Source organism: Monodon monoceros, unplaced genomic scaffold (assembly GCF_005190385.1).
Source record: "Monodon monoceros isolate NGI ecotype Baffin Bay Population unplaced genomic scaffold, NGI_Narwhal_1 Super_Scaffold_11, whole genome shotgun sequence".
Taxonomy (NCBI): domain Eukaryota; kingdom Metazoa; phylum Chordata; class Mammalia; order Artiodactyla; family Monodontidae; genus Monodon; species Monodon monoceros.
In genome coordinates this window covers 6,702,461-6,710,485 of record NW_021703767.1, presented here as the reverse complement: position 1 = coordinate 6,710,485, position 8,025 = coordinate 6,702,461, and the positions used below count along the sequence as shown (strand labels likewise).

The 8,025-nt window shown below is 45.5% G+C and overlaps 1 protein-coding gene across 4 annotated transcripts in view; it reads right to left on the bottom strand.

Moving 5' to 3' along the window:
• ERG (ETS transcription factor ERG) overlaps positions 1-7,777 on the bottom strand; it is a 281,719-nt gene extending 273,942 nt beyond the window's left edge. For 2 of the 4 annotated variants that reach the window (XM_029214406.1, XM_029214410.1), the window contains exon 1: positions 7,692-7,777. The gene's annotated coding sequence lies outside the window, so the exon portion shown is untranslated. Of the gene's footprint in view, positions 1-6,525; positions 6,543-6,628; positions 6,745-7,691 lie in introns of those variants that run through there. The other 2 variants (XM_029214407.1, XM_029214408.1) reach the window with 2 other exon arrangements.
• Positions 7,778-8,025: the final 248 nt, after the last annotated feature.

Genomic DNA, 8,025 nt, shown 5'->3' with positions numbered 1-8,025 from the left:
CTGTGTGTTCATCCCCTTTCTAGAACCCATGGCCTGTGTGTTCACCCTCTTTCTAGATCCCATGGCCTGTGCATTCATCCCCTTTCTAGATCCCATGGCCTGTGCATTCACCCCCTTTCTAGAGCCCATGGCCTGTGTGTTCATCCCCTTTCTAGGTCCCATGGCCTGTGTGTTCATCCCCTTTCTAGATCCCATGACCTGTGCTTTCACCCCCCTTATAGATTCAGTAGCATGTACACTCACTCCCTTTCTAGATTTCAAGTCCTGAAGGCCTGACCCGAGGCTTCCCCACAGTGCCTTGCACTGAAAGTTCAGCTTGCCCTTCTAGTCTCTTCCTGGCGCTTGCCTCTCTGTGACTCAGAATGCCCCTCCTCTGCTGGAGTCCTGAACCTTCCAAGTCTGGGTCAAATCTGACCTCAGACAGGTCTCTCCCTGCTCGGCACTCCCTGCGTTCTCCTGCATGAATTTCCACCTGTGGATGTTTATCCCAAGGATGTTGTGTTCAGAGTGAATGCTATTAGCTATTTGGAGTGGAAGGGGCTATAGTTTCCTTTACAGGTTGTCAATACAACTAGTTGAGCAAAGAATACTTGAGGCAGGCCACTAATGGCTGGGATCAAACAGGCAGACAGGCAAGCTCTGAAATGTTCTGGCTTTTCCATTACATGTGCAGTTGCTTTTCTAATCTCTAGATATGTCCAGTGTCTTAACAGTCCCTATGTGATCCACATTCCCATCTCTCTTTCAGGACAGTCCTCTCATTTAATAGGTGATCAATAAATTTTGATTGAGAAATGTGTTTCCAGGTTGCTTCAGTTTAATAAAGAAAATTCAACATGATTTAACGCTTAACGTTTGCAAAGAAAAACTTATATGCGTGCAAAACATAGTTACAAATGCGATCTTAAAATTAAAACAGATATAACCCCTTTTCTGCCTCCCAGGAGTTTACTGAGGGTTCTACATACTTATGGGACGATTATTCTGGACTTACCTCCAGTTTTACAATTTGGGAATAAAGTACGTAGGAGAAACTGGTCTTGTGGGATGTTCTGTTTAATCATCTATATTTACAAGCCTTAGAAAACTGCAAAAATCCATCAAATTTTCTCATGAGATGGGATTATAAGCCATTTCGGACCTGATACTACTTCAGCTGTAAAACCCTCTCCCTTTGACCCTACAAGCAACAAGCAACAATCTCTTTCTCTGCTTTAATGGCATGGTTTCGGGTGGGGTTTCAAAACTTAAATCCTGGTAATACACTGACCTAACACCCCTTCTCCAGAAAAGACTCTCAGTATTCCCTGGATTTGAACTTCATTGTCATTATTTCTATTTTAAAACTCTGTAGAGAAGTAAATGTTCCTGCCAGGGTCGAACAGACTAGAAAGTACTTTTCACTACTGAAGAGGCAAATTTTTTCCTCCACTTTCGCTTATTCTGTCATCTTGCTACTGTAACTTGCACTCCAGAAAGCGCCAGCCTTGCACAAGGCACGTTTAAATTTTGAGCAATTATAGACCCAGATCTGTAAACCCGGCAGCAGGCCCACATCAGCTTTGGGAGATTGGATATGATTTTAATGAGATTCCATTCTTCTTAAAATGCGATCTTCTTAAAATGTCCCTAAGACGCCAATTGGCGTCTTGTTTCCCAATAAAAAGAAATCTCGATTTTCTGATATATTTAATTTCAAGTTTTATGTTGAGATGGCAAGTGTGCATGGTTTGTGTTTCCAAACATTTCATTTTACTAGCACACACTTCAGCTATTATTTATATTCGGCTTGGTTCTTTGTACGTCCCATGGAAGAATCCTGAAATCATCTTTGTTCACTCCTGGGGTCCCAAGGTGCCACCGTGATCACCTCCCTCCCACCAGCCTCCTCAAAACAGCTTCTTTCAATCTCTACTCAAAAGCCTGAGCTCTTCATTCTCTCCAGCACAAGCAGAATTCCAAACACCAGTAGCACAGAGAGGAGGGAACACTGCTTTTCCATTGCCTGTTCCAATCAATTGATTATATTAAGGCAACGGGTCGTTAACACACATAGTAAGATCTTGGGTTTCTCCTGTTGCAGAAGAGCACAGAGCCTGACGCCCAGCTTAGCTCAGACAGAAAGGTGCACGACACCAGTTAATCCATTTCCGCGATGCTGCTTATGACTTTTCACAAACTAATCCTTCCTCAAGGTGGTGACACAAACCTCCCTGCCTAGAGCACCGAAAAACATGCACACGCATTTCTCTGTTACTTCGCAACTTAACTACTTTCGTAGAGCCCCAAGGATCCATAACCCACATTTCCACTCCCTCACGGAGGAAACGAATCTCCCCACCAAGAACAGAGAATCACTCAGTGGAAATATGACCAAACGAGGACATTACCGCTCAAAGCTGAGCCCCTTCATTCCCCTGTACTCAAACTAAGGGGCAAACACTCTTCTTCACTTTTAAATGAAGGTTTGGAAACCTCAGCCAAACCCTTAATCAAGTGAAAGTAAGGGTTTCCTGTTTTTGAAAAATCACCGTAGATGTGCCTGCTTTTCTTTTTTCTTTTTCTTTTTTTAACCATCTTTAGGTTTTATTTTTCATTTATTTATTATATTTTACAATATATGTTTTTCTTCCTATCCATTGCAGGCATGTTTTTCTCCCCCAGAGTAGGTTTTCGTGGGGGAATAATTATTAAAATAATAGTAGCACTAAAAGGAATCCGATATGAGACACTAACGTGTGAAAATCTCATTCCCACTAAAACAGTTCAAAATTAGGTGGTATGTTTTAACTACAGATCTAGGTTTTCAAATCCCTGAGACATGCTAACAGTTTGTTCTAGATCAGATCTCCCGTCTAATTCTCTAGGGTAGTGATTTTCAAAAGTGATAAATTAATTCAAAAGGCCTATTGTACACACTTTAAGGATATTGTAGGCTTCAGCCACAGCCATTCTGAAACGGGAAAATGTCTCAGAACTAAACTTTCTTTGCTCCTGCTTCTGACCAGGCGCTGAGTCAAGGTAACTGAACCCCTTACTTTCATTGTTAAATTACTGCTTCTCATACGCAATCAGGGTCTTCCAGATTATGACAGGCCACTGTCAAAATAGAAGAACTTAAAAGTTACTTTAAATCTAAAACTCAGACCCAGTGCTCCATTTTTAGATGCACCCTTTAATTACTTGGTGGTGTCTACATCTTACTTATGCTTAAATTTAGCAAAGTAATTTTAGATCACTCGCCTTTAGATCACTTCACTACCTTCACTAGATCTGCAATGTTACAAACATAGAGCACCGAATCCTCTCTCTTCTAAATACTAAAATGTTTAAAATAAAAGGTAAAAAAGTTAAAAGGGCAACATTTCCCCCTGGCTATTTTGAAAAACTGGTGCGAATGAGAGCCCAGCCATCGGAGACTTCTGTTTTTTTACTCTACAGAATAACTGCTTTGAATCTATCAATGTGAGAAGGTGTATACTGACAATGCACAATGTACACATAATTGCACAATGTACCTGTTCCTAAGCCAAGTGAGGGTGCAAACAAGCACCAAGGAAGATGCCATCGTGACATCAACAATACAGGGGCAGCTAGGAGACCTCCTGTGTGAGTGTCACCAACTACGGCAGGGACTTTCAAAGTCCCCCCCAAAACTCACACTGCTACTACCACGTATCAAAATTTTCTGAAATTGTATCCAAAATATTTGAATCCCTCTGTTGCGTCAGCTTGTTTTTCTTACAAATGCAACTCAAAAGGTTTGAAGAGTTCCAAATTCAAGGTGCAGATCATAAACAAAGGCTGTGTTTTGAAGGACGATATACCCTGGGAATGCCCAAGTATCCTTACACTTTGGAGAAAGAAAATGGAACCCCTTTGGCATTCTCCTCCTCACTGGAAAAGCTTGTCCAGGAAGCAAAGAGTGATCAAGCCAGGAGGTGACAAAGAGACCTGCATTTAGAGAGATCGACCCCCAGCTTAAACGGAGCACTGACTTGCAGCATCACAAAGCCGGGATTCTGCTTATAATGACTTCCTTCTGATCTAAGTTACCTGGACCACTTCTTGCTTCCCAGGCTCCAGCAGTCTCACTAGAAGGGGGTGTCTCTCTGTCGACACCTCCTGAATGAAGTTCCATGAAAGAGTGAGTGGCACTGACATTTATTCAACACGACACTGTCTCCCCACCCTCCATATCATATGACTGATGCTGACCTGCTCTGGTTTTTCACTGGGGAATAGCAAAAGATCTCAGGAACATTAGCTCCTCTGTCTTGTGAAGAACTAAATCCCCCTTTTATTATTTTTGTTGTTGTTGTTTAAGGACAGGTAACAAGGAAAGACCAGAGCTAATATTAATTTTAGAAAAAGAAGTTGAAAATTTCCTATTACCTACTTACAAAATATATATTCCATATATGCACAATATATAAAATTTTAGAATAGTACATAAGTTAAAAATCAAGGTTGACATCTTTCAAACAGGCTTTACTTCTTACTTATATATCCGGCACTCCACTGGGATCTCATGCCTTACCACAAATAAAATAGCTAATTTTATGAGATGAGAAACTCAAGAATTTTCTTTAATACCAAAACAAAACAGGGGACTTCCCTGGTGGCGCAGTGGTTAAGAATCTGCCTGCCAATGCGGAGGACATGGGTTTGAGCCCTGGTCCGGGAAGATCCCACATGCTGCACAGCAACTGAGCCCGTGCACCACAACTACTGAGCCTGAGCTCTAGAGCCCGTGAGCCACAACTACTGAGCCCATGCACTGCAACTACTGAAGCCCACATGCCTAGAGCCCGTGCTCCGCAACGAGAAGCCACCACAATGAGTAGCCCGCACACAGCAATGAAGACCCAGCACAGCCAAAAAATAAATAAATTTTAAATAAATAAATAAAAATAAAAATGAAGTTGCTTTAAAAAAAAAAGAACAAGAAGTGGAGGAGGCAATGGTTATGAACACGTGTACATGCAGTCCCATTACATAATCCAATGGTAAACAAGAATTCTCAAAAATTTACCTAAAGAAGGCACATCAGAGTAAATCACCAAGAACTCATCATGAGAGAACAGATACATGGAAAATAATATATCACAATGCTACCCCAAATATTTAAAAATAAAATGAAGGAATTACAAAGTGTTAGAAAAGAGAAGAAACCAAAATTTTAAGTGTACCTGGAATTATATATTCTTAAATAACTCAAAAATATATAATACCTATTTGCTGGCTTAGTGTAATTTCCAAAAGTCACTGAGTCAAATTGAAGCTGCGGTTACCAGACCGCAAACTGTATTTGTGATATGTGTAGAACTCATAATGCCTTTCTTCAGAATTAGAAAACTTTGCATAGTAGCCACAAATTTGCACAGCTCATCCGGTTTCCACTAGAATTGTAATTTCAATGGTATAATTAGCTCATTCATAATTTGACACATAGTGAGTTAATTTATCTGGTTGGATTTTTATGTAACTTCTATTGCCTGGTCTTCCCACTGACGAAGCCAGTGCAAGCTGCTGCCAGCGAAGCAAGGGTTAACCCCAGGAATGTGACAGTTCTCCTGGTGATAAGTTGACGGGTAGCTGAGGCCAGGTCAAGGGCTCTAAGCTGTTTGGAGAGAATTGAAAATACTCAAAAATAATCTCAATGGTAAATAAACTCTATGCCCTATGTATGTCACCAGGGGAAGACTAAAAATTTTTTTAAATCACATTGAAAGTTTTCTGAACTACAGAAGCTCCAGAAACATGCACAGTGGGAAATCCATGGCACATATGAATATGTTCTTTGGAAAGATAACGAAATTATCCCAACGAATAAATAAACAACTCTATGTATTAAGTTCACATCGGCATTAAAATTGTTTATCCATTTTATTGGGCAGTTTAGTCTGCTATTGGTAATAGCATCTAACTGCTTTAAAGTGTTAAAAATAATTCTATGCAGTACCTTTTGGAAAGCCTCTATACAATATATAACAGCGATACATAGATGTTGGATTTCAGGTAGAAACCAAAAAGGCTAGCTGATATACATATATATATATATATATATATATATATATATAATTTTTAAACATGCCAAGTTTCCCAATTAAAGTGGTAAACGGGAAGCATATAAACATAACAGCTGCAAGCTGAGGTGTCAGAAGGTGAAAAGACAGAGACAGAAGTGCAGAGAAGAGACTAAGCCCAGGTTTAGGAACGCGCGGTGACAGCGCCGTCGAAGGGCGACTCCACGCACAGAAGGACCGACCCGGCAGTGACAGCCAAGCCCACACCTCGGTCTCGACTTTCAGCCAAGCGTGGGCTTTAATTCAAGCCTTATTTCCATTCCAGACAACAACAAATAACCTCTTTCTCGGTGTCCCAGACGAGGCCCCCGCGGTCAGCTTTCCCGGCCCTCGCCTTTTGCGGGGGTCTCCACTCCTCTCCCTCCGTCCCGGGCGCGCGCGCCTTCCGAGGGCCCGGGCAACGATGAGCCGTGCCTCCCGGCGTCCCACATCCCACCTGTCCCGGCGCCGTCGGAAGAGCCGGGTCAGCCCGCTGCCACCGTCCCCGCCGCCGCCTCCAGCGAAGGAGCCAGGCAGAGAGCGCGGGCCACGGGACTTACCGAGAGGCGAGCGCCGCCGTCGGGGGAGGGCGTGTCCCGCACGTGGGTGTCCGCGCGTGTCCGCGCCCGCGTGTGCCCGCGCGCGTGCCTGGCCGTGGGCGCCGAACCGGGCGGCACTGAGTCCCTGGGCGCCGACGGGCTCAGCCCATGGTGTGGGCGCCGGCCTCCGGGAGGCTCTGGCTCCCGCCAATCGCCGAGCAGGGCTGCCGCCCCGACGCGCTGCTCGAGATCCGGGAGTGCACGCCGGGGGCGGGGCGGGGCGCGGGGGTGTGAGTGGCCCGGGGCGCGGGGGTGCGCGCGCGCGCGTCCAAGTGCGCGTGGGTATGCGGGCGCGCGTGGCCGTGAGCGCGCCCTCGGGCCGCGGAGGGCGGGCGGCGCGGGCAGGTCTGGACCCCGCTTGGCTTTAGGAAGCATCTGGCGGCTCGGAGGAGGAAGAGGAGGAGAAGCGGAGCCTGGGACGGAGTGAGCCAGAGTCCAGGCCCCGGCGGCGCGGGAGAGAAACCCAGGAGGGGAGAGGAGCGAGGACCGGAGAACAGGCGAGGGGAGGGGAGGGCCCGGGAGGTGGGGGACGCCGCGGAGGTGCTTGCTCCTCAGAACTTAGTGAGAAGTAACTTTTTACCCAACCTCGGCCGTTACACACATTACAAATAATAAAAGTTAAAACTGGTTGTTTCGGGAGAAGTTTAACATGACCATCGACTGCCTGGGATGCTGATCAGAATTAAGACGACGTTGCCTTCAGCTTAATGAAGAGACGCGGTGCCAGGAGCCACCGGCTTTAGTAAGACCTGGAGTCACTGCCCGCGCGTCCCGAGAGCGTTGGGACCCGATGGAGGAGCCTGAGGAGCAGCGGTATGCGGTCGCGAGGATGCCAAGATGTCCAGGGGACACCCTGGTCTGATGGACAGACGCGGTGACGGCGGCCTTCCTGAGAACAGTGTCTGCAAGATACAGCCTCCAAAAGGGGGAGCCGCGAGGTCTGGCTCATCGGCCCGGGGGCACTGCGAAGCCCCTCCAGATGTTTTAGTTTATAAGTGATTTCTGACATCAAAATCGCGCTTACCTGACTGCTGCTTCTCTTCACTCATGTCCCGCGGGGACCGTCCCTGCCTGATCGCTAGGAACCCATCCTAGAGCGTCCTCTTGCAGACTCTCCCCTTTCCGACCAAGTGAAAACTACTCGTGTCCCTCCCTCTCCAAACTTTAACAGCCAAGAATTTCAGCAAACAGCCAGAAAGAAAACTAAGCCCCCCCCCACCGCCTGCCACCCCAAGGGAAGGGAGGGAATAAGCACTTCTTTAATTTGAAAAATAATAATTAAAACTCCCTCAACGTTTAAGGCCGGGCAACATAATCTATTAATTGGTCGCTATTAACATGCAGTTTTATTGACCATA